Here is a 25,114-nt window from a genome sequence, read left to right as displayed (position 1 = left end):
TGGTTTGTCCTTATATCCGTTTTCTCAAAAGGATGAGCTCATAGAAACCAATTGAGAAAACAAAAGCAATTAGCTGGTAATTAATCGCTTGGTCAGAAATGCTGACTCACTAAGAGGTGTTCAGGTCAAGAAGCTTACAGAACTACCTGCACCTGGACATTGTCATGATGGCTGACCGATGTGTTACTATGGCAATGCACGGCCTTGCATTCCAGAAAGGGGAGAGAAGGCTTTAACGAGCACCAGCTGAGGCTTACCTTACTCCCTCTACAGAAGCAGTTTTCAAAAAGGAAACTTATTTTGCTGGTCTAAAATCCCAATAACACAGAATTCATAGGCTTCTAGGCCTGAACTCAAAAGAAATAATACAATCCAAGAAAATTGAGGGACCTCAACTTCTTGACAAGAGGTAGTTGTGAATTTCCTGTGCTGTACAGGCAGTTGGACTAGATGACCCTTGAGATCCATTCCAGCTCTATTTTTCTATTTCATAGACTGTTGGGCTAGAGTGTCAGCCCAGGCTAGGGTTGCCAACCTCCAGGTAGTAGCTGGAGATCTCTTGCTATTAAAGCTGATCTCCAGCGAATAGAGAAAATGGCCGCTTTGCCAATTGGACTCTATGGCATTGAAGTCCCTATCTTCCCCAAACCCCACCCTCCTCAGGCTCCACCCCAAAACTCTCCAGCTATTTCCCAACCCGGAGCTGGCAACCCTATTCCCTGCCCTTCAGCAGAAGACTTCTTTGGGACCATCTTCTTTTCTGCTCTCTTTCCCTTATGCCATTTAATAAACATCAGAAGCTTTACTCTGCCGAGAAGCCCTGCAGAGTTTTTTGGCAATAGGTTGACAAGTGATGGCTCAAAGTGCTGGGCACCACGCTTACCTGCTGGTCTTCTCTTCCGCCTGGTTACCTCCTGAGGCATGGGTCACCAGTTCTTCCTATAGCAACACAGTCAAGATATTTATGTGTAGAAGTGACCCAAATGTGTAAAAACCTATATCTGGATGAACACAGTCACGGGAGGGGGTTGACCTTTTCCAATCCATACAAGACCCACATGCATCAGTGAATAAGACAATATGAATTAAGACTTCAGGAGGACAACTCTGTAAATATCCTATGGGCCAGAGAATGGCTTGAAGACATATGAGATTGTCATGTTGTTAAGGCTGAAAGAGTTTCAGCCTAGACAGTGCCTGGAGCATTGTGGTTCACCCTAAGGGTTCATGGATCTAGGGAAGTGGTTTGTTTTCGTGTACAATTGGGTTGCATCTGGGTGATATGAGAGAAGTCCCAGTAGAAATCTTTGGGGGACTTCCAGAAGCTGTCTGTCTGAAGGAAGTCTGTCAAGGAACCCCATGTAAACTGAGCTTGGTATTTAAACTAGAATATTCAGGAAGGATAAAACATAGAATGAAAGAGATAAATCCACACATACACAACTGAAGCATTTCTAGGGTTGACAGATCCAGATTGGGAAACTCCTGGAGATTTGGGGATGGAGCCTGGGGAGGGCAGGGACCTCATTTGGGTACACTGCCACAGAGTCCACTCTCCAAAACATCCATTTTCTCCAGGAGAACTGATCTCTGTAGTCTGGAGATGAGCTGCAATCCCTACATATTTCCAAGGATTTCTGTCCATGAATGTGACTTTCTTGCCTCCCTACATCTACTGAGAGCCAGCATGGTATAGTGATTAAGAGCAGTGGTCTCTAATCTGGAGAACCGGGTTTGATTCCCCACTCCTCCACACAAGCAGCGGACTCTAATCTGGTGAACACATGAACACATGAACACATGAAGCTGCCTTATACTGAATCAGACCCTTGATCCATCAAAGTCAGTATTGTCTACCCAGACCAGCAATGGCTCTCCAGGGTCTCAGGCAGAGGTCTTTCACATCACCTACTTGCCTAGTCCCTTTAACTGAAGATGCCGAGGATTGAACCTGGGACCTCCTGCATGCCAAGCAGATGCTCTGCCCCTGAGCCATGGCCCCTTCCCATAGTGGACTGGGTTTGTTTCCCCACTCCTCCACATGAAGCCTGCTGGGTGACCTTGGGCTAGTCACAATTCTCTCAGATCTCTTTCAGCTGCACCTACCTCACAAGGTTTCTGTTGTGGGGAGAGGAAGGGAAGGCCATTGTAAGCCACTTTGAGACTCTTCAACGGTAGAGAAAAGCAGGGTATAAAAACCAACTCTTCTTCTTTCTCCTCCTCCTCTTCTTCTCCTACTGCAGCCCCATATTTCCCCTTCCCAAAATGCTTTTCCATGAGTTATCTATACCACATAAAGTTTTCATACTACAGCTAGAAAAAAGTCAACTGAATCCACCATAATAACCAGGTTTAAATATATTGTTGAAGCTGTTCATTCTGATATTCATTGTAATGCCCTCTGTTAATTTAGAATAACTTCAGATTCCTCTGAATGGATTGCTTCCGGGCATATTTGCAAAAAGCCACAAAGGTTTAGGCCTAATATGTTTCCACAGGGTACAATGTCATTGAAGCAAGAAGTCAGGTGTTAATGGATTAACAAAGGGATAAATCAGAAGTTCTTGTCCCATTATTCGATAACACTTCAATTGAGGCTTAAATTAGGAGCAAAATTAGGATCATGAAACTCTAATGGCATTTTTAAGAATGCCATTTTGATGCATGTTTTATCATTGTGACATTACCAGTGGACAGGCCACCTGCTTGGAGAAATTAGCCTAATAGCCACTAAGTGTTATGAAGATAAGGCAAAGATAAGGTATACTGTCCTTGAGATTGTTAACGAAGATGACATCAATCTAGTTTAAACCAATACACGAGCAAGCCACGCTGGTAATTCTGCCTTGAGACACACTGTGAAAATGACATTCCAAAGGACATCCAAAGTATGGAAAAGACTTGTGGTTATTGCACATGTGCGCTGTAAAGCTCCTGACTCACAATCCTGCTTCTGCTTCACATCTTCGTTGAGAAGTCAAGATGAACCATGCTGACATATTGAATAAGCAGATGTTCTCCTTGTTCATTTCAATGTAGACAAGTAATTTGGTACTTCTCCTACACCTCATTTGTGAACATCTAATTACCTGAGAGCCAGAGTGATGTAGTGGTTAAGGTGTCAGACTTGGATCTGGGAAAACCAGGTTCAAATCCTTGCTTTGCCATGGAAACTTGCTGGGTGATCTTGGGCCTGTCACACACTCTCAGCCTCGACCCTCGCTAGTATTTGGATGGCACACTTCCAAGGAATCCCAAGGACATGATGCAGAGGCAGGCAATGGCAAACCACTTCCAAACATCTCTTGCCTTGAAAACCCCACCAGGGGTTGCCATTAGTCGAGTGTGACTTGACCGAAAAACAACAACTTGATCTTCTCCCAACTCTCCTGAGCACAGATTATTCCCTGCAGAAACAGGAATGAAATGGTTTGAGGGCCTGAAAGGGGTAGGCTGGTGGGTGAAGTGATCCACAAATTTTATTTCATTTTCATTTGTTTCACTTCTGGTATTGAAGAATTTATTTCTTTGTGTTCATCATCACTATCACCATCATTTCCTCTCTTTAAGTATTTGAAAGGTTGCCACTTAGAGGAGGGCAGGAAGCTGTTCCTGTTGGCAGCAGAGGATGGTACTCGCAATAACGGGTTTAAATTGCAGCCGGAAAGATACTGGCTGGATATTAGGAAAAAATATTTTACAATAAGAGTTGTTTGACAGAGGAATCAGCTACCTAGGGAGGTGTTGAGCTCCCCCTCACTGGCAGTCTTTAAGCAGAGGCTGGACAAACATTTGTCAGGGATGCTCTAGGCAGATCCTGCATTGAGCAGGGAGTTGGACTAGATGGTTGGACTATTATTCTATTTCATATAAAGAGTGATAGAGGTTTAAAGTTCCTGAGTAGGATTTAATTTTTAGTATTTGCTAAGGAGAATTTGTTTATAGATTATGTTTATCCTGCAGTTTGTGTTTGGTAGATACCTTGTTTATTTGGTGGTTGCCATATGAAGTTGGTGGTATATTGATCTTATTCCTTACGTTTATTCCCTGTACCTGTTTTTGTGCTGGCTGTGGACTGTAATAAAGTCTTATGACGATGATTTCTTTGTGTTCTGTTGTTACATTGTTCATCATTTAGTTCAATTCCCCTTTGGCTCCAGTGGCAGAACACATTGCCAGGCATATACAGCTATGCTAAGCAGCGTTACCCCCTCCTGAATCCATTAAAGTCTTTATGCTTAGAAGAGTGTAACTCTGCTTAAGATGGCACCATGACAGAGTACATAATTAATAGACAGATACACACTGAAATTACTAGTATGAATGCTAAAGAAATAGGGCGTCGAGGAAAACGTCACAGACTAGCTAAATATAGTGACTCTTTCACACGGGCATGAGCAAAAATAGCAAATAAATGACACCATATCACATTTACAGCCACTCAGCAATTTGCAAAGCGCCAGGAAGAACCTGAAAATAGTCTCAAGGAGAACATAACTAAGTCAGTCAATGAGTCACTGCAGAGGGCAAGGAATGGTGCTTATATAGAAACACGATGGGATCATTTTGGAATGAATGGCCTACCACGAAATAATTGCATTTTTTACCCTACTCATTAGAGAGGTTCCTGGTCAGTTTCATGGTTGATTTATCTCCTCTTCCAACTAAACCTGAACTCTGCTTAAACTCTCTAAACCACACAGCCAGACACTAGAATAATGAATTAAGGTATGTTAGAAGTTTACCTGTTTACTTTCAGAAGAAGAAGGTGATGATGAAGAAGACAAAAAAGAAGAATTAATTTCCACACCCACTTTTGTCTACCGTTAAGGAGTCTCAAAGAGGCTTACAATCCTTCCTCTCCAGACAACAAATACCTCGTGAGGTGGGTGGGGCTGAGAGAGTTTGGAGAGAACTATGACTAGCCCAAGGTCACCCAACAGGCTTCATGTGGAGGAGTGGGGAATCAAACCCGGTTTTCCAGATTAGAGTCTGCCGCACATGTGGAGGAGTCAAACTTGGTTCACCAGATTAGAGTCCGCTGCTCTTTACCATGACACCACACTGGCTCTCACTAAGGATAGTAGTGAATGGGATACTGCCATTTCTGTATTCATTCATAAAAGCCTTTCCTTGAAGGAAATAACATGGCTTCTTTGAGATGCATCTGACACAGAAAGGATTCTCCTGGTGCTAAATCCTGCTCTGTAAGCTAGTCTCCATATGCCTGAGAAAACAAGATGGAAACTTTGAGCTCCCTCCTGTTTTGCCTTTCCAATTGCAGCGCCAGTGTGGTGTAGTGGTTAGAGTGTTGGACTAGGATCTGGGAAACCCAGGTTCAAATCCCCACTTTGCCAAGGAAGCTTCCTAGGTGACCTTTGGCCAGTCCTACACTCTCAGCCTAACCAACCTCACAGGATTATTGTGAGGATAAAATGGAGGAGAGGGAAGCAATGTAAGCTGCTTTGGGTTCCCATTGGGGAGAAAGGCAGGGTATAAATATTTATTTTTAAAAAAATCCAGGAGTCAAATTTCAACCATCCATCTACCCTACTACTAGCTGTAACAGCAAATCTATGGGTTTGTTGAAAGTATTGAGTATGCATAAGCTTAGAAGGAAATCAAAAGCTTCTGGCTGAAGAAGAAATGTGGTTGCATGAATTCACGCAACCAAGTGAGAGGGGGGGGGGAAACACTTTAAAAAAAAGAAAGTTAATGACAGCTTAACTTTTTAAGTGCATGACTGGAATCAGGCATAATCAAAACCCATTCATTTCCGGCAGGAAACGACTGTTGAACTAAAGTGGCATGATGATTGGTATGGGGGAGGGAGGGAAATCCATTTTCTAAACAAAAACCGTTTTTTAAAAAAAGCAGTGATTTCTAGCAATGCTTACAAAACTTGCATTTCCTTGGTCTGGAATAAAATCTTTGACAGCTCGCAATAAACACTTTCAGCGCAAAGGTGTATTTTACACCTCCGAAAGAACTGCCTTCCTCCTCCATCCCTACTTCATGCTGGCTGTGATGGGATCAGCAGGCTGGCTGACAATGGCGGCAGCCAGGTGGTGGTCTGTGAATTGATGCAAGGAGCCCTGTTGGTTTCTCTGCCTCCTCCCTCTTCCCCCCCCCCCCGTGATCCCAGGCTGTTAGCAATTAATTTCTCCTACCCCTGGCCTCCGTTGGACTATGGCTGCTGCCCTATTTGGCTCCAAGAGCTCTGTGGCTCTTTGGTTCTCCTTTGATCCATACCAGCAGCATCTGTAAATGATGGCCGTAGCTAGAGCTAACCAGGCTCAATAGATAGCCTGCTAACTGGCTATCAGGAGCTGAAGAAGATCTTTCTGATTCTGCTTCTCCTCTGCTTCTTATAGTTATTGGGTGTGCCCAGAGGTGTGAGCTGAAGATCTTGTTCCTTGAGCTAGGGTTGCCAGGTCCCTCTTCACCACCAGAGGTAGGTTTTTGGGGAGAAGCCTTTGGAAGGCTGTGGGGAGGAGAGGGACTTCAATGCCATAGAGTCCAATTGTCAAAGCGGCCATTTTCTCTATCGGCTGGAGATCAGTTGTAATAGCAAGAGATCTCCAGCTAGTACCTGGAGGTTGGTAACCCTACCTTGAGCTAAGTGGAATATCTGGTGGACAGAGAGAGAGAGAGAGAGAGAGAGATCTACTTTTTATTCAGAGGTCTTCCACCCTTTTTTCTCTTTGTTTCTGTTTTACTTTTTCCATGGGGAGGGGATATAAGTCGCTTTGGGTTCCCATTGGGAAGAAAAGCAGGATGTAAAGAGATGAATGAGTGAATGAATGAACATGACGTGAGAAGACCTGGATCCTGCTTGCAGGGTCCCGCACCAGTTCCTAACGGACAGATTGGCTCTGTATATTCTCCCAACTCCAAGTCTTGGCAACCTAATAGGTGTCAAAGCATTTCCCTCGTAACTAAGAAGCAAGAACACTTTTCTCTGTCTGATCTTCATTTTTCAATACAGGGCATGTTTTGTTTTCTCATTTCTCTCCACAGTACATTGAAGGACTTGACGTTTTCCTGCAAGATTTCATCAGCCTGTTGACAGTTACATCTGATCTTGACAGGCCTTCATGTGGCTTACCTTATGAGAGAAAAATGCTTTTAGTAGTTGGCTGAGGGGGAAAGTTACTCTTTAATCTCTTAGTTACATGGGAAAACTTGAAAATGTGCTCTGACTGTGTGTGTAAGGCTAAGACATGGTGGGGGGGCGGGAGAGTAGCTTACTTAATGTCAATGTATTCCTGTGGCTGGAGGCTGCGAATGGTTAATCTTCAAGTCTGTACTCTAGACTCTGCTCCAGAAGGGAAGAAGGTCACAGAACACAAAATGGGACATCCGACTGACTCCGGCAGCTTGCACTGTAAGTAAGTCCACACACATGGTGTAACCCTCAGTACAAATGAATTTTAAAAGGATATTGTCATAAAACAATAATCATCAGATGATACGATATATGATAGATTTGCATTGTGATGCAATAGATTTGCATTGTAAGGTGATAGATTTGCACAAATTTGATAGATTTTCACTGTGATATGATAGGATATTATTGATATGATAGATAATTTGATTTGATATGATATATGTCATGATAGGATATATATGATTTGATATGATATATGTCATGATAGGATATATATGATTTGATATGATAGACATGATATGATATATTTGATAGATATGGTTTGATATATGATAGGTATGGTTTGATAGATACCATTTAATAGATATGATACAATATGCTATAACACACATGAACACACATGAAGCTGCCTTATACTGAATCAGACCATTGGTCCATCAAAGTCAGTAATGTCTACTCAGACCAGCAGCAGCTCTCCAGGGTCTCAGGCAGAGGGCTTTCGCATCACCTACTTGCCTAGTCCCTTTAACTGGAGATGCCGAGGATTGAACCTGGGACCTCCTGCATGCCAAGCAGATGCTCTACAAACTGAGCCACAGCCCCTTGCATGAGTGGGAGATATAACAGAAAATACACAGTCTCTGGCTGGTGCCAGGTAGGCTACCCTAATGGGGGAACAATTAGGCAGTGGCAATAAGGTTGCCAACCTCCAGGTGGCAGCTGGAGATCTCCCACTATTGCAACTGGCTTTAGAAAAAAAACCTGAGGTGTGTGTGTGGGGGGGGGGTGTTTCATTACTTCTATGGATGAACCAGAAAAAGGGGGGCTGCAACAAAACAAAACCGAAACAAAAAGCAACAATTCATAGAATCATAGAGTTGGAAGGGGCCATACAGGCCATCTAGTCCAACCCCTGCTCAATGCAGGATCAGCCTGGAGTGTTTGTCCAGCCTCTGCTTAAAGACCATCAGTGAGGGGTAGCTAGGGTTGCCAAGTGCCAGGTGGTGGTGGGCAAACCCCTGCCAATCCACCTGGCTGACTGCCGACCAACTGAGGGTCGGTGGGCAACGCGTGCACACGCGCCTGCCCGAGGCGCCACAACACTTCTGGTTGTAAACCGGAAGTGCCGCATCACTACAAGCTGTTTACCACTCAAACTCCTAAAAGATGGCGTATCTCTTCAAAAATAAAAGAGGGTGTTCCCAAGCCGTATCGGCTTAGGAGGCCGCCTCCCAGCCAGCGCTGTGACACCCTGAGAACACCTCCCGGGATGACAATGCTGCCTTTGCCAGTGTCTGGACGCCGGTGGAAGGCTCCGTCAGCATCCGGGCCAGGTGCTGCTGTGGCAGCGGCTGGCAACTGGTGTCTGGGCCTTCAAGGCCGGCGCTGGGGCCACAAACGCTGGTGGACGCCACCCGAACGCTGGTGCTGTGGGCCCTTGCGCTGGCGCAGCCCTTCGATGGCCTCCAGAGGCCTTTCAACCTGGCCGCCGGCGCGGCTCAGGAATGCACTATAAACATTCCCAGCTCCCTCAGCCTTTCCTCCTAGGGCTTGGTCTCCAGGCCCCTGATCATCCTCTTCACTCTCCTCTTCACCCACTCGATTCTGCTCATATTCTCTTTGAAGTGAGGCCTCTGGAACCGCAGGTGCGGTCTGACCAATGCAGTGTACAGTGGAACGATGGCATCTTGCGATTTGCATGTTATACCTCTGTTGATACATCCCAAGATCACATTAGCTTTTTTGGTCGCTGCATCACACTGGCTGCTCATATTTAACTTCCGGTCCACCTGTACCTCAAGATCTTGTTCACATACCCTACTCAGATGTAGAACTCGGCACTTATCCTTGTTCAATTGCATCTTGTTCACATATGCCCACTTTTCCAGTGTATTCAGATCTCACTGAACTCTATCTTCGGGTGCAAGGGAATAGAATTCAAAATGTAATCATTAAAGTACCCCTATGCATTTTACACGAGCTTCATCAGGGGGATCTTTCTCTGCTCAAACATCCCAGGGAGCAGGCTTCATAACTGTTTTATTGCTTGCATTACTCTGTTCTATGGATGAACAGAAACTTGAATGTACAAAATAGTAAGCTCATTTGAGTGGGAGAAAAAATTGAAAGATTGAATAAAAGTTCCGCTGCCCCCTCATCATCCACACATAGGCACCTTTCCTTGCTAAAGCCTGAGAAGGAGGCTCTGATCTGTGTTCTGTTGTTTACTCAGATATCAGCCCTCAGGGATTTCTCAGTGGTGACCCCCATCTATCTCAACAATGACCTCTTTCTCCAATATTTTAGAAAGCATTATCTCACGTGATTGTAGCTTTTCCATTAAACTCTGTTGGTGGTTTATGGTTTGCCAGCTGTGTTGGTGGTTTACGGTTCCAGATTTTGATTGGTTTTGTGTTTTAAGACAATTGATGATTTTCATGTGGGTAATCTTTTTTTTAAAAAATCATTTGTAAGACACCTTAAGAAGAGTGAAGCTTAAAAAGATGACCAAAATAAACAAATATTTTGCTATGACAGCTGTTTTTTTTTTATTGGTTCTTATTTAATAGTGATGTTATACTGGTGTGCTTGGAGTTGAGTGTGATTTGAATGCTCCACATAATTAATATTTTATAAATACTAACCAATAAATAGTTTGACAAAATACAGACCTAACATTTTAAAGGAGAGTCGTTCTTGAATATGAATTTTAGAATTAATATCTTCTCTAGCTCTTTTCCTGTCACACAGACAAAGCGGTTGTAAAGCAAGCATGTTGAAATTTACAGAGCCCAATAGAACATTTACAAATAAATTTATAGAGTCCACGGGCTGTTTCTTGTGGAGGAGAGCAAGTTGCACAGATAAATTGTAATATAGTCTTGTGTTAAGTTATTAGTTGAGGAGAGCCGTGGCATACTCCGGGAAGAATCATAAACTAAGCCAATAACTGTGAGCTATATAAAGCAAGGGAAAGTAAAATGCAAAGAAAATTAAGTACACTGCCCATTAATAACATAGTGGTAGTAACAGTGTCTTCACCTGGATAGCCCCAGGCTAGCCTGATCTCATCAGATATCAGAAGCTAAGCAGGGTCGGTCCTGATAGAATTTGAATGGGAGACCTCCAAGCACTACCAGGGGCATGATGAGAAGCAAGCAACGGCTCCTCCACTTCCAAATGTCTCTTGCCTTGAAAACCCCACCATAAATCAGTTGTGACTTGACGGCACTTTACACACATACACTCACTCCTCCACATGAGTGGTGGATGCTAATCTGGTGAACCACATTTGGTTTCCCCACTCCTACACATGAAGCCAGCAGGGTGACCTTGGGCTCTCTCAGCCCCACCTACCTCACAAGGTGTCTGTTGTGGGGAGAGGAAGGGAAGGAGAGTGTAAGCCGGTTTGAGTCTCCTTAAAAGGTATAGAAAGTCGGCATATAAAAAGCAACTCTTCTTCTTTTTCTTCTTCTTCTCTTTGTCTCTCGGCCATACCAACTCACAAGGTTCTTGAGAAGACAATATAGAGAAGAAAGTTGTGTATGCCACCCTGAACTCCTCCAAAGACAAAACAGATTTAAAAAAAAGGGAAACAAAGAAAGACTGGCTGACTGCAAACCCTAACCACCCCATACAGCAAATGGTATAGCAAATGGGGAAATGCTGGCATGTTTGTGTTTGAAAACCACTTGTTATTTACCACATGACGAAACAGACAATCTGGCTGGTGCGCTGCGTGTTGTCTGTCTTGCATCATTTGCTTCTCAGTTTGAGAACTTACTTCAGCTCAAAAGTAACAAAGGATTCGGGGGATTTATGAGCCAAATTTGCCACTTAGTGGCATCTCACCCATCCCTTTTAACAGCACGCTCAGATGAGCAAAAAATCCTAATGAGCCAGAAAGTAATAGATGGGGAGATATGGTAGCAGCCTCTGTATCAAATGAAGGTTGGGGGGACGGAGGGGGGGGGGGAGAGAAATAGCAGATAAAACATCTTCAAGCTCAACAGCCTTCCAGTACTGCCATATTCTGTACAAATTCCACCCAATACATTACAGCCTATGCATTATTAACCTGCTGCCTCCTGGGACCGATTGAGTTTTACATGCCTTGTATAAGATGCTAAGATGGCAGACTGCACAGGCGTTTTATGCCATGTCATTCCGGAACATAATTAGCCCTATACGGCAAACGATGCCTCCACAGCCCAGATTGGTGTGCGCCAATGCACGGCACCGGTTCTCTATAAAAAGGGCATGTATACCATTCAGCACCAGCTGCCTCTGCTAGCTGTTTTGCAGGTTGCAAATATAATGAAGCTTTTTATTAGGCAGGGGGAACACAATGAAATGAAGATCTGGATTTTTTTTTTTTTTTAAATGCATTCGTTCACATTTTGGAAAAAGTTTGCAAAAAGCAAGAACTGGCTGGCCAAGGCAGATTTTTTTTTTTTGGCTAGGGTTATTATTTTCCCTTTAAGCATCAGTTTCTCCTTTACATGGTGAATGATGATAAAGAGAATAATGTTGTGAAAGAAGCCACACAAGGAGTTATGAAGAATGCTGCAAATGTCTTTTATTGGCAGGGGTTCTTAGAAAACACTGTTGAACGGGATATTCTGACTTTCTCCAAACTCAAAAGAGACCAGATAGGACCAGACATCATAATATAAATTTCAAAGATGTTTTCTTGTAACCATCTGCACCATACTAATGCCAGGGTGTTTTTTTAGGTCTAACCCCACCATGTGGTACCATATGGTTTTAGCATCTGGTCAGTCTTCATTTTCCCTCCCGAACAGACAATGTAATCCCGAATACACAGATCCATAATTATGCCAAAAACCATAGGTTAAAGCCAGGCAGACATTATGGATTTATCGGTTATTATCTAGGCTGTGGAAACCAACAACCCAGTTGTCTCAGTGAGAGAGATTCAAAGGTCATTGCTAGCAGCTAGAGCTGTTTGTGTTTTGGACAGGCCGACTCGCTGCGGCCAGTGCCAAGGAGAAAGACAATTTTGGCGGGGTCCACTATCTGTCATCTACAAATTGGTTAGGGAGAATGGTATACGATTTAATGTGTTGGGCAAATGAGGTGAAGCCTTTTCTTTAATTACTGGCCCATTCAGATTTATATATGTAAGGAGCTATGTTTACTTTCTTGGTAACATAAGTGTTCCATATCTAGGGTTGCCAACCTCCAGGTGGTGGCTGGAGATCTCCCGCTATTACAACTGATCTCCAGGCAGCAGAGATCAGTTCACCTGGAGAAAATGGCAGCTTTGGCCATTGGACTCTATGGCATTGAAGTCCCTCCCCTCTCCAAACCCCACCCTCCTCAGGCTCCACCAAAATCTCCAGGTAATTCCCAACCTGGAGCTGGCAACCCTATTAATATCAGAATGAAATTTGAGAATGAACATTCAGGGCACCCTTGTATGCTGCATTTGTCAAGGCAGGCAACAAATAAGTAGCTCTTCACCCAGGACCCAGGGGCAACACATATGGGTAGGGTTGCCAGTTCCAGGTTGGGGAATACATGGAGAGTTTTGGGGGAGGGGAGGGACTTCAATGGAGCATAATTCCATAGAGTTAGGGTTGCCAACCTCCAAATGGTGGTTGGAGATCTCCTGCTACAACTGATCTCCAGGTGACAGAGATCAGTTCACTTGGAGAAAATGGGTGCTTTGGAAGGTGGACTCTCCAGGTATTTCCCAAGCCAGAGCTGGCAAACCTAGGGATTAGGAAATGTAGTATCCTCTGGGGTCTGATGTATAGGAGAAAGTTAACCTATCCAGATAGCACACAGGTAGGGAAGCCAGCCTCCAGGCAGGACCCGGGAATCCCCCAGAGCTACAGCTCATCTCCACACTACAGAGACTAGTTGCCCTGGAGAAAATGGCAGCTTTGGAGGATGGACTTTATGGCATTATACCCCACTACGGTCCCTATCCTCCCCAGGCTCCATTCACAAATCACCAGGAGTTTCCGAACCAGTATCTGGCAATCCTACTCTGGCAGCTTCAACAATAGGCTTCTTTAATGCCTCCAACAGGGAAGATACTTCCACACACTTGGGATTACATCCTACACACAGAGAGAGAACTACAACTAAGTGAGGCCCCTCCCATATAGGCCTAGAGAGGGGAAATAGAAACTTGTTTGTGAGGGCTCGCTTAAAAGCATGCACACATATATACATTACAGGGAAGGGAATCAGAACACATACACTGCATGTCCTCAACAGCAAGCATAGTCATGCTGTCAACGTGGTGGAGGGCAGCTCAGTTTAGAGATGGCAAAGCTGAACCTAACCTCCTAGTTCCTTGATCAGCTGGGTTGGCATTGTTATTAGGGTTGCCAGGTCCCCCCCTTCTCTGTTAGGAGGTTTTGGGGGAGGGGATTGCATGTGCGCAACAACAAGTGATGCTAGGGTTGCCAACTGCCAGGTAGTAGCAGGAGATCTTCTGCTAATTCAACTGATCTCCAGCCGATAGAGATCAGATCACCTGGAGAAAAATGGCCCCTTTGGCAATTGAACTCTATGGCATTGAAGTCCCTCCCCTCCCCAAACCCCGCCCTCTTCAGGCTCCGCCTCCAAAATCTCCTGCCGGTTGTGAAAAGGGACCTGGTAACCCTAAGTGACACGATCCTGTCACTTCCCGTTTAATTTCAGAAGCGCTGCAGCGCAGCGGGACTATTTACCACTCATTCAAAGCTCCATTTTGGGGTGCACAAGTGCTGGAGAGAAGGTGGGAAAGATCCTCCTCTACAAGCTCCTTTTCCTGCTGTACCTTCAAACCCATAGCTTGTTCTATGAAGTTATGATAGCCAATTCCATCTAGCGAAAGTCATCTGGGCAGCATACCCATGGGCCTGGAAGGTACATAGTGTATCATCGTTCGTTTTCTCAAAAACATTGCTACCATGACTGTTATTTCAACGAGATTGATCGATGGCACTAATTGAAGGAGAATTGCAATGTGACACAGATTCATCTCACTTGATTTGTTTCACCAGCTTGTTTGCATTCACAAGAAGCTGATCAATTTTGGGGAGGGCAGGGGAATTCAAGCAGCTGAACTGGTCAAATTTAGCTCTGGCTACATTGTTGGCAGAATGCATATTCTGTTTCAGTTAGTAAACTGAAATAATGAGTTTGTTTATTAGATAGGGCTCTTGGTCCTATCTCCGTGTTTGCTCAGCAGTAGGGTTGCCAATCTCCATTACATCTGATCACATGGAGAAAATGGCCACTTTGGAAGGTGGATTCTATGGCATTATACCCCATTGAAGTCCCTCCCCTTCTCAAACCACACCCTCTTCATGCTCCACCCAGTATGGCGTAATGCCATAGAGTCCACCCTCAAAGGCAGCCATTTTCTCCAGACGAACTGATCTCTGTCGCCTGGAGATCAATTCTCCTCCTCCTCCTCCTCCTCTTCCTCCTCCTCCTCCTCCTCCTCCTCCTCCTCCTCCTCTTCTTCTTCTTCTTCTTCTTCTTCTTCTTCTTCTTCTTCTTCTTCTTCTTCTTCTTCTTCTTCTTCTTCTTCTTCTTCTTCTTCTTCTTCTCCAGGCCCCATCTGGAGGTTGGCAACCCTAGGGTAAAAAGGAGGCATGCAGTGGGATGGGTAAATCAAATTGCCCTTCCCTGTACTCCCAATCTGAATCAGGTCCCTACACACCTGGGAAGTCCAGAATATCAGAACACACCTCTGTACTTAGTCCTGAAATGAAAAGAAATTACACCTATAATCTACAAATCTCTGTCTTTAATCTCTGTACAGACAGGTCATTTATCACTTTACCAAAATGGACATTTATCAAGGAAAAGGTAAAGATAGTCCCCTGCACAAACACCATGTTATTACTGAGCCATGGGGTGATGTCACATCACACCATTTACTAGGCAGACTTTGTTTACTGTTGCCTTCCCCGGTCATCTACACTTTATCCCCAGCAAGTTGGGTACTGACCTCGGAAAGGTGGAAGGCTGAATCAACCTTGAGCCAGCTACCTGAAAACGACTTCTGTTGGGATTGAACTCAGATCGTGAACAGAGCTTTAACTGCAGTACTGCAGTTTACCAGTCTGCTCCACAGGGCAACTTCCATGGAACTAGGAGGTAGTATAAAAAAACCCCCAACCCTCACCAAAGTCAATACAATGTTTCTTGTAAATTGGTGTGAACCATAAAAAGAGAAGGGGTATTTAGGAGACATGTCCAAGCCAGAGTAGGAAGGGCAATAGCAGATAGAGATAATAGAATTGATTGTGGATTTATGTAACAGCAAGCAGGCTTCATAGAAGAATACTGATGTAAAACTAAACTTCAGAGACACATAACTATACTATACACAAGGCCTTGGTGTGACACTAGTGTGCAGTGTTATGAAAGTGTATCTTAGAAATATGGGTTCCTGTAGTATTTCCTTAATACGGTCTTTGACGTTCTTCTGTTATCAGAGTCATTAGATAGAGTACAAGTCCTCTACCCCACCTCTGTCCACCAGTGAATGTGCAGGAACATGAACTCCATGAAGTTATTCAAACAGTGAGTACATCACTGATTATTATCAGGAGGAGTAGGAGCAATTCATAAATTCTAGAAAAACTCATTTCATAACTTGTCATCTTTTGTAAATCACTAGTCATCATGGAAGAAACAGCCAGTTGCTTAAAGCATTAAAAATGAAAACAAGGCTATATTTTCCTTGCATGTGACTAAAAATGCACTTTTCTGTTCTAATAGATAACAGAATCATGGATCAGAAATATGGCTTAATTTTGCAAGAAAACAGCCATGTCGGATTCATTAAATAATATGAAAAACTACACAGATGTTTTAGGGGTCGGTTTTTCATAATACTTAAGAATCTAGGATTTGTGGGACTATTTCGGAAAATGAAGGTAACAACCTGAAACAACCGTTTTCATGTATATTTTCTACTCAGGAATTCTGGAACACATACCCCTACCCCCAGCCATACTTTGGTATACCTCCTTGAAAATTCTTAATATACATATTTTGCCACAGTGTAAGCAGTCAGACACCTCCTCCCAATAAGGGGTGCCACGAAGGCACGGGGACCAAAGACTGGCATAAGAGCAAGACATTGCTCCCCACAAAATGGATGCCTCTCAGAGAGATTTGGGTTCCATCTTGAGTGTCAAGCCTGGGCAGGAAGGCAGTTGGCCACTAAACCTTTCACCTGGCCCTAAAGTGCACCAGGCTGGACAATGAGGATAGCTAATCCCCATTGTGTCACTCTGAGGTGATTCCATCAGCACTCTGAGCAGACCATTACTCACCCTGTCTGCACCCATCCCAGCAATCAATCAGTATTCAAGAGTACAGACATTCTCTTGGGTCCAGATGACATATCAAGCCTCTCCAATCTTATTGATGGAATCCCGCAAAAGCAATAATTTTTTTTGTCTCTTGCTTTCCTGCCAGCTTACGTCATACTGTCTGAGGATCCATTTTGGGGTATAAATGTTAGTCCTTTGATCATTCAAAGGTGTGTGTTGGATCCATGTGCACACACCCCACGTGCTTGTGGGCTCTTCCTTTTCCTCCTAGAAACACTGGTCATTTTCCTCTTCAGCACTGCTTTCCCTGGACATCCCTTCAAGACTGGTAACTATCACCCATCCCTGAAATCCTATCCAACTTCCTCTCTTTTATCTTAGCTTTTGTATGTTTTGTGTGCAGAAGTTCATTGCTTAAAATATATTTCTTGTTTTCTTATTTTTATTCTTTAATAAAACCCATTTCAATTGTACAACTGCCTGCTCATTTGAGAGTTTTCACCCAGGGCTATCCTGGTATACATAGGTTAACGATCCCAGTTACCCCCTCTCACTCTCTGTCTCCAGCTAATTCCCCCAACTATAGTGGACACTGACTACTTAGGATAACAATAACATGCTGCCTCCTCCCAAAACTTAGTCCTCACAGTAATCTCGTAAGGTTGATTACTCTCAAGATTGCCATGTAGGGCTGTTGATTTGTTAAAAACCGAACCAAAAAAAAAAATACAGAATAAATGCCAATTCAGTAAATTTCTGGTTCAGGTATACCAAATCAGCAAAATCTGGAGGGTTGGCAAAGCTGAATTTGCCATTCCTGAATATCTGGCTTTTTTTCTGTGGCTCCTGCGGGGGCATTTATGCAGGTAGAGGTCCCAAATTTTCAGGGTAGCTAGAAGGGACTCGCCTTGCAAGAACCCCCAGGTTTGGTAAAGATTGGGTCAGGGGATCTGGAGTTATGGGGACTGAAAGGGGTCGCCCCATCCTCCTGCATTGCAATGCATTGGAAAAGTGGCTGTGTTCAGACTCTTTAATGTTACCTTAACAATGTATCTCAATGGGGAAGCTGGGTGGGAAACGTTCACCCCGCACCTCCATAGAGACAAAGTGTATCACATAGTATCTCTATGGAGGCACTGGGCGAACTTTCTCACCCACCGTTTAAAGCCCGACTTCCCCATTGAGATACATTAGATCAGATTAAAGAGTCACACAGCCACTTTGCCAATGCATTGCAATGGAGGAGGATGGAGCGACCCCTTCCAGACCCCATAACTTTGAACCCCCTGACCCAATCTTCACCAAACTTGGGGATTCTTGCAAGGCAAGTCCCTTCAAGCTACCCTGAAAATTTGGGACCTCTACCTGCAAAAATGCCCCCCCCCCACAAGAGCCACAGAAAGCTGTGAATGTGAATTATTCGGGAATCCTGAATTTAAACCCGAATTCCTACCTATACTGGTACAGGGGAATTCGGGATTTGGGATTTCCCGGGTGGGGGGGAGGCCATTTAAACCCGGATCCAAATTATACCAATTTTTTTTTTAATTCAACAGCCCTATTGCCATTTCTGGATATGAAAAGTCCTGGAGATTTGGGACCAGGGAGAGGAGAGTTTGGGGAGGTACTATTTAGGTTCAATTACAACAGTACAATCTGTAGAGCATGTCATGTTTGTTCTACCCAGTTTGTTGATATTCTTTCATTTGGCCAGCTTCCTGACTACTGTTCATATTTGTCTGTTCCTGGATATAGGCGTGCCTTTATGTTTGCATGCCTAAATGCCTTACCATAGAATCTTGCAAGGGAGGTGTCTTGATACCCTACTCTGATAGAGGTAAGTGGAGGTAAGGTGACCCAGGCTTCACACAATTTGCCACTCACCTCCTATACAGGTAAGATTGCCAGTTAAGATTTTTCCCAGAGGTTGCTCTTTGTGCTCTTGCCTGGGGTGGTCAATCAGGTAGCAACTACAGACAGACTTTTTTTTTCAGTGGTGGTTCCTCACCTTTGGTATGCCCCCCCCCCCAAGATAATCTGGTGCCTACTTTTATTGTTCTTTGGGTATCAGGCCAATATATATATATTGTACACAGGCATATTAATGCAGGGTTCCATCTTTTTAGAAAAATGTGTAGTCTGCTTCTAGTGTGAGAAGAGGGAAAATGTCATAGCATAGCTTGATCTCATCAGTTCTCAGAAGGTTAGCAGGGTCAGTACTCTCCAGGGGAAGGCCAGGGAAAATCACTTCTGTTTCTCAGTTACCTTGAAAACCCATTGCTGGGGTCACCATAAAATGGTTGTGACTTGATGGCCTGAGGGCTGTTTTATGAATATAATTTATATTGCTGAATGTTTTTTGATGGTATTTTTAGTGTAGGGAGGCCAAGTCTCCTGCTTTAGCTCTTCCTGCTGCTTCTCAGATGGATGGGGAGGGAGTGATGGGGGAAATGGAGGAGGGCATTGGCACCATGCTGGTGCCATTACATCACTTCTGAAGTGACCCAGATGTGATGCCATAATATTGGGCAACACTCTGTGGTTAAACCAGAGAGTATTGGGTGAATGCTAGAGAGTCACGCATACATAATGATGTCACTTCTGGTTTGTGCTGGAAGTGGTGTCACCATGTCACCAATAATGTGACAACATCACTGGAGAGGTCACTCCCCAAGGTGAGTCTCCCATCAGTCTGGCAACCCTACTTTATTGCTATTTCTATGGCTTGTTTTAACTTTGATAACTTTATGTTCTCTTCATGATTTTATTTTATCGTATTATTTTTAACTTTGAGAGCCACCTAACATGATGTGGGGTAAGGTCGCCCACATTGATGCTGCACATTAGAAGAAGACAATCCTGATACAGCCCTCTCCTTGTCTTACTGTCCCAGTAGTGCTGAGGTAAAATGGTTGCTGTTACTGAGTAGAAAGTGGTGGTTCAATCCAAGTAACCAAGACTATAAGGGCTTTGCCAGAGCCAAGATTTCACAGGCAATCATATGGTGTGACACTGGCAGGTTCCAAGATAGCTGCTGATTATTGGCTTGAGGACAGGGTCTTCTAGAGGCATCTCTGACATAGCAGAAGTTGCTTACATTATGAGGAGATGAACTAGGCCCATGCCAATCCCCAAAGTAGACTGCAAGTAGCTAGAAAGTAGCTAATGGCTACTACATTTCCAGATGAAGAAGAAGAGTTGGTTCTTATCAAACCAGCTTACAATCACCTTCCATTCCCCTCCCCACAACATACACCTTGTGAGGTGGTGGGGCTGAGAGAGCTCTACAGAGCTATGACTAACTGAAGGTCACCCAGCTGGCTTCATGTGGAGGAGTGGGAAAACCAACTTGGTTCACCAGATTAGCATCCACCACTCCTAACCACTGCTCTTAACCACTACACCACACTGGCTCTCCCTCTGCTTTAATCCAGTAGAGGTATTTGATATGGAGTGGATTATCATCCTTCCATTTCATTTTTCAGTCCTCTGGCCAAACTCATTACATAAACTCAAGCACACACAAAATCTTTTTTGCAATCTTCTAGCATTTATAGTTTGGGAACCTATAGATTGTGAGCTGAGCATTCCATCAAGAGACAACGTGTTTGAGAGGCAATATGTATTCTCCTTGAATTTTTATGACTTGGGAAGCCTTTTGAAAAGATAAAGATCATTGACGAATGTTGTTAAAATGTTGCCTTTTATTTCTTTGATGTACAAAAATATGTTTCAGCCCTTTTTCAAAAAGGATTCCCTCCCCTCTTGCTGGAGGTCAAACATATGAAACTGAGAAAGAGACGAATTACACAATCTCAAGATACCACATTTTCGGTGGTAAATGAAAGTAAGATGTTGATCATAGAACTTTCCACAAATTGAACATTAAACCATGTTTAAAATGTAGCTGAACATAGTTTGATGGTTATTGCAAATGGAGCTTTAATGAATTACTGTTCATTTCTTTATACAGTGTATAATGGGTTAGATCCACTCAACTTTTTGCTCTATCTCGCCCATTTCCCCTATTACAGTTCCCATCCTGCTTGGCTTTTGTCCATGCAGGTCTTATGATCCCCCCCATAAACTTTTTTTACAAGTGGGAAAGATGGTTGGATCCCACTCAATTAAGGAACAATGTAACAAATTTCACTTCATGCTGCTCTGGCCCTGGCCACAGGGTTGCCAGCCTCCAGTTGGTGGCTGGAGATCTCCAGAGTTTACAACTAATCTACAGGCAACAGAGATCAGTTCCCCTGGAGAAAAGGGCTGCTTTGGAAGGTGGACTCTATAGCATTATACCCCACTGAAGTCCCTCCTCTTCCCTCCCCAGGTGACACCCCCAAAATCTCCAGGAATTTCTCAACCTGGAGCTGGCAGCCCTAACTGGCTCTGATCTGGCACTGGTGCCTTAATAGGTGGACATATGTACTAGTGTATGGTGTAGAATCTTTTGAGTAGGGTGATGGTAAGTCCATTTGTTTTATTTTTCTGATTCCTAAAATGGCCACTTATCCTGCATGTCAAAGGAATGATAGGAATGATTAAATTAGACTACAAACCAAAAAACACAATACTCCATGATAAAAAATGTAAACAATTATTTACTATGCCAAAGATTAAACAAGTAACAAACAGATGTCTACAAGAATTACAAAATGTGGCCAAATACTAAAGAGCCAAAATGTGAACAACAGTGTTTCAATAATAAGACAAAATGTTTGCAGTCGTAGGTACAGGGATCGATGTAATCCCGTTTAGAAAATCTCATTTGGCCAAAACTTAATTTGTGATATACTGTAATACATTACAACCAATGTAATCAGTTATGACACAACTGAATGGAACAAAATAGCTAATGCTTATCTCCTCAAAACCAAAATGTACCAAATTTGTACACCTATTTGAGTATCCTAAGATATAAGACGGGAGCTCTACCAGTCTAACCACTTATAAAGATTTGATAATGGGTAGGAACACCTAAAATCATAGATGCCATAAGTAATTATATACTGCAAAAATACTAAGAATATATTACTCAAAATTACCTAATTCAATATACCCAAAAATTTAGAAAGAGCTAATGCTGTCTGTGCTAGTAGCATTTATTGAGGAAGTATAATTAAAGGGAAAACAATTGTTACAATTCCATGCATTTGTGTGATAAGGAATAGAGAAATACACCTAATTTAAAGGTACATAACCAATACAATATTACAAGGAAATACATACGTTCATTGATGTTATACAAAGTAATATGCACTAAATTTTATATTATAGTATAATACAACAATATTATATTCTAATACAATAGCGTCATACAACACATATATTAGTTTATAATACACACCAAAAAGGTAATAAATAGGTTAGCAACACTCGGGTCAAAAGAACTACCCACTGCAACACCTCTCAATCAATAATAATACTGTTGTTCAAAACGAAAATAATTAACTCCATGATGAAAAAGATGCTGGGCCTCAAATGTTGTCAGGAGTCTAAAACATTTTCCAATATTATCTTAACTTCCCTTGGGGAATACTAGTGTACTACTGCAAAGTTTTGTCTCACTCCAGTAAACACCATTGTTAACATTTTGGCTATGTATGATTTGGCCACTTATAATTCTTTGTGCCCCGATCTGGATGGCCCAGGTTAGCCTCATCTCGTCAGAGCTCAGAAGCGAAACAGGGTTGGTCCTGGCTAGTACTTAGATGGGAGACCACCAAGGAAAACCAGGGTTGCTATGCAGAGGAAGGCAATGGCAAACCATCTCTGTTAGTCTCTTGCCTGGAAAACCCTACTGGATTCCCCCATAAGTCAGCTGTGACTTGACGGCATTTTTCACACACACAATTCTTTTGTACTATTCTTTTGAACTGTAATTCATTTGTGCTGTTTATAATTCTTGTAGACATCTGTTTGTTACTTGGTTAATCTTAAGAGTAGTAAAAACTTGTTAATGTGGTTTGTTTGTTTTCATCACTGTGTATTGTGATTTGGTTTGTATTTCACACTGTGATCCCTTGTTTTTTCCCCCCACTAAACTAGACCACAAGCAGCTTCCATTCTTAGCAGGAAGAACAGCCTTGAAAATAGTCTTGAAAAGATGTTTTTACATTGTTTCTTTTAAAGGCCTGTATGAGTGCATATGTGGATATATGCTTCTTTTCATAAAACAGAACTAATGAACAAATTCCAAAACTGTTCTGGGTATGATTAGAGAAAGCATTTTTTTTATCGATAACATCTGTTCTGCACCAACTGCAGCTTCAGAACAGGCTTCAAAGTTAGCCCATGCAGAGCATATTGCAGTAATCCAGACTAGTAATATTTCTTGCCTTTGTGCATCAGCTTTAATTTCAATTCCTCACAATCACAGTCACATTCATGAGGTTCATTTAGACCACACCACCAATGTCCACAACCAATGTCCACCAATGAAAGTCTGCTCGGGGGGTGGTGATTTTTGGAGAATCAATTACCTGCTTTATATGTATACTGCTCACAAATTGAAAAAATCCGGGACAGTAAAAAAAATTGGGACAGTAAATATTTGAATAAGGTAGAGTTTGGAGCTCACAGGACAATTCCCAAGTATGCAGAGGAGTACTGGTACAAATGTTAGCACTTCCCTCCCAAAGGTATATCTGCAACTGGAGCTATGCATATTTTATATCATATGCCATATATAGGCCATTGATTCATTATGTACCATGGTTTACATCCATCAGTAATTTGCACTTATGTCTCCCCTTCCCCTCCTGATGCAGCTAAAATGCCCCCTGAAGTCCTGTTTCTGGGGAGAGCAGAAGGCCCCTAGGAACAGCACAAGGAAGGAGATTGACATCTGTAGCAAGATGGGGAATTGGCAAAAATCACACACCCTGTTTTTGGAAATCCTGTGCTGGATCTAAGCCCATGTTTACAACCTTGATGCGAAAACAGAAGTGGGTATTGGCCAGTAAAGCTTCTCATACCAAGCAGATGAGCCTTAACTTCTGATCTCACATCTCAAGCTGTTTTAAGCATAGAGGTGCAAGGGACAGTAGAAACATTGGCAAGCTTGCCAGGTTAGGAAGTTCTGATAAATGTCACTCTTCATTTCCAGTTTCTAGTCAATCTGTGCCTATAAAACTGGCTTGCCCTCACCATCTCCCCGCATCTTCCTTGATCCAAACAAAGATGGCCACAGTAGGGCAATTAGGTCATTTTAGACTCTGGTCCTATGGCAGGGTTTCCAGCTCCGGGTTGGGAAATACCTGGAGATTTTGAGGGTGGAATCTGAGGAGGATGGGGTTTGGGGAGGGGAGTGACTTCAGTGGGGTATAATGTCATAGAGTCCACCTTCCAAAGTGGCCATTTTCTCCAGGTGAACTGCTCTCTGTCACCTGGAGATCATTTGTAGTTCCAGGAGATTCCCAGCCACTACCTGGAGTTTGGCAGTCCTATCACTGGGAAGGCCACTTTAGAATGCAAAACATGGAGTGAATATTCAACAAACGTGTCTTGTGTCATCCCATCATTGCTCATGAAGTCATCACGCTTCTGTATGCTGAGTCAGCCTATTGATCCTTCAAGGTCAATATTTGCCCTTCAAGGTCAGTATACTCAGACTGGCAGCTGCTCTCCAAGGTCTCAGGTGGAGGTCTTACTATTACTGGATCCTTTTAACTGTAAATGCCGGGACCTTCTGCATGGTCAGCAGGTGCTCTACCACTGAACCATGATCCCTTCCAATTCTACAAACCAAGGTATATGTGTGTAAATAGCCTGTATTAGGGGTTTCCCACTGGACCCATAAGCTGGGGCCCCAAACTTCCATCCCAGAGTCCATCCCTGATGGGGTTATTGTTTGGCAGTAAAAGGAAGAATCTTTGCAGCAGCTATTTCTGCAAACTTCACATGTATATTCAAATCAACAAAAAATGGTAAGCACTGGAAGCAACCTGAACTCTGGGGAGGGGCTGTGGCTCAGTGGTAGAGCATCTGCTTGGCATGCAGAAGGTCCCAGGTTCAATCCCTGGCATCTCCAGTTAAAGGAACTAGGCAAGTAGGTGGTGTGAAAGACCTCTGCCTGAGATCCTGGAGAGCTGCTGCCGGTCTGAGTAGACGATACTGACTCTGATGGACCAAGGGCTGGATTCAGTAGAAGGCAGCTTCATGTGTTCATGTGTCCAAATAGCAAATAGTTAGCAACTGCTGTACATTCGTTTTTCTGTGCAATCTTTCTGAAACTGGGGAAACAAGGAAAACCCTTCTTCCCTCCTTTTCTCCTATCATTATAAATTCCTCAGCTGGCTTCCCTGTTCTGGGTCTAATTACTTTTTTTCTCAAACGTTAAATTACTTACATGTATGTTTTTATAATATGCTAAATGTTAATAAAGGCCAGTGAATGTGCAGAA

This window comes from Euleptes europaea, chromosome 8 (assembly GCF_029931775.1).
Source record: "Euleptes europaea isolate rEulEur1 chromosome 8, rEulEur1.hap1, whole genome shotgun sequence".
NCBI classification, from domain to species: domain Eukaryota; kingdom Metazoa; phylum Chordata; class Lepidosauria; order Squamata; family Sphaerodactylidae; genus Euleptes; species Euleptes europaea.
The sequence above is the reverse complement of the archived record's forward strand: the minus strand, read 5'-3'. Positions refer to the sequence as shown.